Here is an 8,626-nt window from a genome sequence, read left to right on the forward strand (position 1 = left end):
CGGGTCTCAGCCTCCCAAATGCTGGGATTACATGCGTGCGCCACCACGCCCGGCTCAAGACTCTTCTTGATAACCACTCTCACTAGCTGCACTCAAGATCATAAGAGACCTAATATTGTACTTCTCTTATTCTACAGGGATGGGGATAAGATCAGGGAGATAAAATGACTTTCCCAAAGTAACAACGTTAAAGATCCCAATATAAAGTGACATATCCCTAGTGTTTACAGCCCATGGGTTCTCTCCCATATTGTAATGCATCTTTTCTAATAAGAAATAGCCTCTGTTTTACTTTGCTATAGAAAAGGTGGCTCTCTCATAGGCTAAAACAATACTTTACACATAACTTACAGTAAGCAATAACTTACAGTGGTTCTTTCCCACATCAAAACTCCCTTTAAAAACTGTGACTATTTGGCAAAAAAAAGTCATTTTTTGCCAAAATTTTCTGAATAGAGTGGCAACGACTTGCATATATGTGTTAAAGACCTCACTCCCATAATTTTTTCTTTTAAATGCCAGCACTATTTTACTCTAGAACTTAAACACACACACACATCTAATCAGCTTTCTCACTATTTTCACTGTATTGGCTCCCCCACATAAAAAAAATTAAAAAAGGAGTAGTGGTTTGCTATTAAAAGATTCTGATTCTAGGGTTTTGAAGCCACTAAAGCAATTCATATCACAACATCCCACTGGAATTTGGCTTCCTTCTCTTGTTAAACACAATTATTACATTTGTAAATATTCTCCATATCTTTTTATTCGGAAAAGATTCTGGGGTCACTGAAGGAAGAAAAGCAAGACTTTTCTAAAACTCAAAGGAAACTACCAACAAACCTTACTCACCATCCCCTTCAGCTACTCCATTCTCTGGAAAAGCAGCCAGAAATGAGTCTCTGAAAACTCTTGACAGAACCCGATGGATGGACGCCCCTCACCCGCACAACCCGGCCAGGAAAAGCTGCCCCCGCTGGCGTCCACCTGGAAGGCCGGAGCAGCTTCTCACCAATCCCAGGAGGAAGCTTAGGGGCGTCCGCCGCCCGCGCCGGGCCAGGCCTGCCCTCCGCGGTCTTCCACCGGCGCCCGGGCCCGAAGTCCCGCCGCCACCGCCCGCTCCACTCCCGGAGCCCGACGCAGCCGCTGCGACCAATGCCGCCTCCACGGGCTTAGAGGCGGCCATGACGACTGTCCTTTGCCGCCGCCTCCTCGACGGCCGCGGGCGCCACAGTCACTGGACAGCGTGGGAAGGAGGACCCGAGGCAGGACAGGAAAGCACTGAGCCAGCGAGCACGCTAGGCAGCGGGAGCGGACGGCTGAAAAGGGCCAGAGGTCACCGGAAGCGCAGGGCATGCCGGGCCAGACCTAGCGGCCGAATCACTTCCGGGTCAGGGGGCGGGGCGGGCGGCGGGCGTTCCTGGGAAGCCCTTTCTCTTTCCTCTCGCGTGGCGTGGCTGCTGTTCGGGAGGATCACTTCTGGGGTCTGGGGTTTTTAGTGGTAGCCGTGGTCGCCTCCTCCTTCATCGGGATAGGACAGATGTCTCTCATGTGTACTGGAGCGGAGGGTTTGGGGCATAGGTGAATGTACACAAGAGTAAAAAAGTTTCAAGGTTACTGGTTAGCAGCACTGGTGGGCGGGGCGTAGGCCCAGCTACCCAGTTGATTGGTAGATTTTGGTTCTGGTTTTTTCCTGTTGCTGCCTGCTTGGCTTTTCTTGAACCTGCGGTCCTTAGCTCAGTTTGCGGACCTCTTGTTGGGGGGAACCATCTTGATTGTAAGGAGATTAAAAATGAGTGAGAAAGACCTGAAGATAGTCTTCTGTATCGCCCATCTTTTTGTCTGTACTATAACCTGATTTTAGTTTGGACGAATTTAAGGTTAGGTGGGGTATGATAGACAACAGAAAGACTAGGTGGAAATGGGCAAAACTAGGGTGACTCCAGTGGAAATGCCTTGAGTGCAGTTCCTGTACCTCTCAGTCACTGATTAAGAAAGAGGTGGACTCTGCCAGTCTTGAACTAGAACATGGTCTTTTTTTTTCTTTGGACTTCAATCAAAACATCGGCCCTTCTTGGGTTTCCAACCTGTAAATTTTCAGGTTGGAACCATGCCAGAGACTGTTGGCTTTCAGCTTACTGACTTCAATTCATGGAACTTATACATTTCCTTAACTGTGTGAACCAATTATATATAATACATACATGTAAATATATATTGTCAGGCGTGGTGGCGCACGCCTGTAACCCCAGTATTTGGGAGGCGGAGACAGGAGAATTGCAGGTCCGAAGCCAGCCAGAAATTTAGGGAGATCCTGTTTGAAAACAAAAATTAAAAAATGGGCTGTGAGTGTGTGTGTTCTATCTAATCTGTCTATACCTGTATCTAAAATATTTACCTGTAATTGTGTAATTGTTCTGTTTTTCTGGAGAACTCTGACTTTTATTATTATGGAACTAATAGTGGGGTGCTGTTATGACAAATACCTGAAACTGCAGGTATTGTAACTGGGTGATGAATATAGGCTAAAAGAGTTTTGAGGTACATGCTAGAAAAAGCCAAGATCGCTACAGAAGAGACTTGGTAAAAATATGGACCCGGAAGGCAGTTCTGGTGAAGACTCATAAAGGAATGAGGAGAGCTAGAGACAAACGTCCACCTTCTGAGAGAATACATAACTAATTATGAACTGAATATGATAGAAACATGGATGTTAAAAGCAATTCTGGTGAGGTCTCAGGTGGAAGTAATGAGTAGCTTTTTGTAAACTGAAGGATAGATGATGCTATAAAGTGGTAAAGCATATCCTTGAATTGTGTTTTAGTCTTATAGACAGTAAAACTTTCAAATTATGAAACTTGGACGTTTAGCAGAGGAGATAACTAGTCATAATATGAAAGGTGCAGCTTTGGCTCTCCTTAACTGTGTTTATTAAAATATAAAAAAGAAGTGAATTGAAGAAGGAAGTGTTAAGAAAAAAAAGTGAGACCTTAACTGGAAATTTCCCAATGTATTCATATTGCAATAAACAAGAACACCTGTTCTTCATAGGCTACTAGAGTGTGGCTGAACAACCACAGATCAGAAACATCTGTATTTTGTCTTGTATTCTCATAGTGTCTCCTCCAATCCTGAATGCCAGAGCAAGGTAATACTGGATGGTAAGCGGTAGTATAAATGTTTCTCTTAAAGTTCCTGTCTTACAGACTTAATCCCCAAACTCATGTGTTGATGGTATCTGGAAGTGAGATATTGGGGAAGTAATTATACTTAGATGAGACTATGAGGGTGGGTACACCTTAATGGGATTTTGGCTTTATAAGAAGGGTAGGAAACCTAATCTCACATTCAGCTCACACTCCCTTGCTCTTCCCATGCGATGTCCTCTGCCATATTTTGATACAGCAGAGTTCTTCCACTCACTAGATGCTTACACCTTGGTAATGACTTTCCAGCTTTCAAAACTGTGAGAATTTATTTTCTTTGGAGATTACTGAGTCTGCAGTCTAACATTATGTTATAGCAACACAAAACAGATATTAGGCATCAGTTTTTATTTCTTCCTCACAGTTACCACATTGCCATAATTATTTGTTCTCATGTCTTCTACCCATGCTCAAATTTGAGTCCTTAAAGTGTGAGGACCATGTTCTAGTCATCTTTCATTTGTTATATGATTGGGGTATGAAGGATGTTTTAACTTAGTTGGCCACCCAACACAATACCTGAAGCATGGTAATGCAGAATGGAGTTGATAAAGTGTTCCTGAAAGTTCCTGAAGCTGCTGCTTTCCTATTGCTCTTGTATCACCACTACTATCAATTAGAAAACTAACTCAGTTACTACTGCTGCACCCAAAATAGCCTTTTTTGCATTATTCCCACAATCATAGTTAACAGTTTCAGTCCCTAATATGCTGTGGGCACTATTCTTTCCTCTACCATGGGAACTGTAGCTGATCCCAAGGGGGGTTGATTGGTTTGTGCTTTATATCTCACGTACACTATATAAAAGCCCCTGTTTTTCCTGAGACCTTGTGCTTTTAATTTCAACCCCCTGATCCTGATGGTTTCTGCCATATTTAAATTCATTTGAAACATTCTTTCAATGGGTTGTACTGCTTTACCTCTTGGGAATGTCATGTCAAGATTCAGTCAAATGACTGTGCTTTTTGTTGTCAGAAGAAATCTTAGCATTTACCTTCAGGGGACAATTTACAGTAACCCTAGTTCTTTCTCTTCTGTGACTGACAACTCATGTAAATTTTATACACTCATTTGCCTCCTTTCAGACCATTCACATAAATTCATCTTTTCATTCCCATCCGCTCAGTTCATTGAACCTACAAGAATTTGTGTTATTTGCTAATATAGAAATGTTGCCTTGCCTTGCACTTAATTTATAAAGATATTGCAAACGGATTATGCTCACTGTGCCCTGCACAAAGATGCTGGGGCAAGTGGGGATGAGGTCCAACCTGTACTTTGCCTACTACAGCTTTTGTGTCAGGTGGTGTCTGCCTGGAAGACTGCTTCTGATTGCATGAAGCTGCTGGTACATCACTAAGTGATGGGCCTTGAGTGGAATGACCAACCAAGATAATAGTGTTTTTTTTTTTTCTTTTTTGGTGGTACTGAGGTTCCTGGAAGCCCTTCTACCTCCGGGCTACACTCCCAGACCTATTTTATATTTTTTTATTTGGAAACAGGGTCTCTTAAGCCAGCGAGGCTGGCTCCAAACCAGTGCGATCCTCCTGTCTCCGCCTCCCAAGCGCGGGGATTACAAGTGTGCCCACGCCCGGTGATAATAGTGTTTTCTAATTCACTCATGTTAGTCTAGTATAATATCAGTCTACACAGTCCTGATTTTTGCATTATTCATGGTCTGAATTTGAAAGTTTCTAAGCTGTGCTTTCCTTCTTTAGCTTTTGTTGTTTTCCTAACAAGTGGAAAATAACCTCAACTTACAGTATCATGGATTTCAAGCACAGTTGTGAAAATGCATCATGAATGTTCTCCCATGCATCTCTCCAAGTGCTGGGTTTTTGTTTTTTTCTCTGTTATTACAAAATCACTGTGTTTCATTTAGAAATCAGCACTTTTATGTTTTTTTCCCCCATCTCATATGGATCTCCTTTTTTGGGAAGAGTTGGGTGTAAGAGGAACAAAGAAAATTACAAAGAAAATATTTTTATGTAGATTAATTATAAAAAATAATGTATTTGGTTAGGACAAAATTCTGAATTTTTAAAAATGTTCAAAATGTATTTACATAACCTCCACCCTTTTTGTCCAGTGACTTCTTCAGAAAGGAGCCTTGAAAATATCAGTCTGTTTGGGGACAGCTGCAAGTAGTAATCAAACTGCCTAATAAGGCGGTGAATGAAGTAGTCAGGTTATGAAGTTGTTGTTGCAAATTTCAAATAATCTGGAAAGTTGAACATGAGTTGATATCTTTGAGAGATCACTGAGAAGCAGATCCCATCTGTCATGAGTAGGTAGAGACCAGCTTCCCTTGATGTGCTCTGCCCCATCACTTGCAACTTTCAACAGAAGCACAAGTTGAGACAGAGTTCTCAGGAATAGATTGGTTCCTGTGATTATTAATTTTATGTGTAAACTTGATTGGCCAGAGGGTGCCTAGGTTAAATATTACTTCCTGCTGTGTCAGTGAAGGTATCGATGAGATGAGCATTTGAGTTGGCAGTCACCCAGCGTGGGTGGACAACATCCAGTCTACTGAGGGCTTGAATTGAACAAAAGGTAGACAAAGGAGAAATTCCCTCCCCCCATTTTTTGCCTCCTTGCTTGAGCTAGCACATTTATTCTATTTTCTTTTGCCCTTGGACTGGTATTGACCCCATTAGCTCTCCTGGTTGTCATGAGTCAGACTGAATTACACCATCACTTTTGTGGTCTTTCAGCTTGCAGATGGTGGATCTTGGGACTTCTCAAATCCCATGATTGTATGGACCAATTTCTCACATTCATTTATTTGTTTTTCCTTTGTTCATTCTCCAGTGTGTGTGTGTGTGTGTGTGTGTGTGTGTGTGTGTGTGTGTGTGTGTGTGAACTCTCCTTCCTGAGAGTTCTCTGTCCAGTTCAAACAATTCATTTGAGTGTTTGGTTTTAGAAGGACTATCCAAAAGTAGGCAGTACATTTGTTCTGTTTCTCTGGAGAACCCTACTCCTGTTGGTTCACTTTCTCTGGAAAAAAAAACCCCAAAAATATAGTCCCCTTTTTAAACGAGACACAAGAGCAGTGATCTGTCTCTTGGTCATGAAAGAACACAGAGAGAAGGCAGCTGTGTAGAAGCTAGGAAGCAGGTCCACACTAGACACTGGTTCTTCCTCTGTCTTGACCCAGGGATTACCAGCTTCTAGAACTATGAGAATATTAATTTGTCTTTTAGCCACTCATTCTGTGGTATTTTTGTTTAGCAGCCTGAACTAAGACATACCTTATGCCTAGCACATTCCCAAGTTCCAGACTTTTAGAGAGGAAGCAGGTGTTCAGTATAAACCACAGTGTGTGTACAGGGAAGGCACACTGAACCACTCTTATCATTTAGATGAAGTTTTGCATCACCAAATGTTTACCAACCAAGTTCCCATATGCCAGTCACAGACCAACTTTGTAAGTATGGCTTTCTAAAAATATACAGTATTAGGCTTCCAGTGTTATTGGTTTCTGCACAATTGCCAATACCTAAATTAACTTGTACTGTCTATAAGGAAGAATTTAGAACCCCAAGAAACAGCCATCATTCAAGGGGATTCTAAAAGTCCCACATGTATTCCTCAAAATACATTTAGGTAATATCTGTATATCATGTCCTCTAGTTTCTTTATCCTGTGCCACTAAGGTTTACTTTTTATTTAACAAAGATTAGAAAAAGTATACTGCTGTTCCAGGAGGGATGAAAACAGGAGGCTTTTTTCATGGTCAATTTTTGCAGATAGACCTGGTCCTACTTCCTCAAGAAAAGTTATCTGTTGTCTCTTTTTTAGTAATGGAGACAGCTACCAGTGAAGCCAGGCAGAAATGACTTTTCCTGGGTCATTGAGCAGCAGCCTTCCTCAAATAGCTAAAAAGTTATAAAATAGCAAGCATATACTTCTTTATACTTAAAGTAAGAAATAAAAATATAAGTCATTTTAATCTTAGATAACTTTTTCTTATATAAATAGTGGCACAGTCAAGGATTATTGACACAGTTATCAACCATATTTTTTAGCTCTGGGAAGAATTTTCATGTGGTAAATAACCAAGAACCCCCTATATGAAAATGCAAGATTTTTCCCAAGGTCTCTGGAAAGAACGTCCTTGAAGATTGGCTGTGCTGCTTAGTAGCAGTTTCAACTTGGGCATGTGATGAGTTATTTGGATCTCAACTTGATCATCTACAAAATGTGATACAAATCTCCCAGTAACTTTTTGTGGTGCAAAATAAATCACAGAATAGTAGGTTTCATAGTGGTGTATTTATACATGCATAAAACATAATTTGATAATATGACTTCCCTATAAGAACCATGGTTATCATAATGAAAATTACATTTATAAAATACTTGGCTCTCTACTTGAGACAAGTTGGAGGCCCCATAACTGTACTATTCTTCTTATCCTGAGGAAAAAATGATTTAAATACAGGAAAGATAAGTTCACAGAAACTTTTAAAAAATAAAATAGTGCCACTGGAAACAACCCAGAGGAAGATAATTCCAAGTAAACTTAAACTGGATTTAAAGGTTTGTGGGATATTTATGAGGTGCAGTATTACACAACATGCATACTATTAACTGCAAACGTATGGATGAATCTCCCAGACTTAATGGGGGTGACAAAAAGTAACAATACTACCATAAAATGCCATCATAAGAAAGTTCAAATACAGTCAAAACTAATGTATGGGGATAGGGGTCAGTAGTGGTAACCTTTAGAAGGGAGTATGTATTAGAAGTGGAATACGTGAAGCCTGTTGGGGTGCTGAGAATGTTCTTTGTCTTCACCAGCATGAAGTTTGGTGATTCAACGTATACATGTGTAAAAATCCATAAAGGAAAGGGAATGGGGTGGGGATTGCAGAAGGGCTCAATGAGTGATGTGTGCATGTATGCCTCTACCATCTTGTGCCTCATCAAGATGTGTGATTACAATGCACCAATAATGAAAAATAAAATAAAAATAAATTATTAAAAAAACAGATCTAATGAAGCCGGGTGTGGTGGCGCACGCTTGTAATCCCCGCACTTGGTTGGCTGAGACAGGAGGATTGCGCAGGTTCAAAGCCAGCCTCGGCTGGTTTAAGAGACCCTGTTTCTAAAATAAAATATAAAATAGGTCTGGGAGTGTAGCCCGGAGGTAGAAGGCCCCTGGGTTCCATTCCGAGTACCACCAAAAAAAAAAACAAAAACAAAAAAAAACAACATGAAGCTGTGCAGTGTGGATTTGTACAAATTGTATTATTTACATTTTTATTTGTGTATATATATAAATATATAAATGTATATATTTTACATAAATATAAAATGCTTCTCAAAAAAACTGCTTGCTTTTACCTAGAAGCTGGGTTCTGTCAATATCTATTTGATTATTAGGAGAGTATCTCACTGTAGATATAACA

The sequence above is a fragment of the Muscardinus avellanarius genome (genome assembly GCF_963383645.1).
Source record: "Muscardinus avellanarius genome assembly, chromosome: 5".
Classification (NCBI taxonomy): Eukaryota; Metazoa; Chordata; class Mammalia; order Rodentia; family Gliridae; genus Muscardinus; species Muscardinus avellanarius.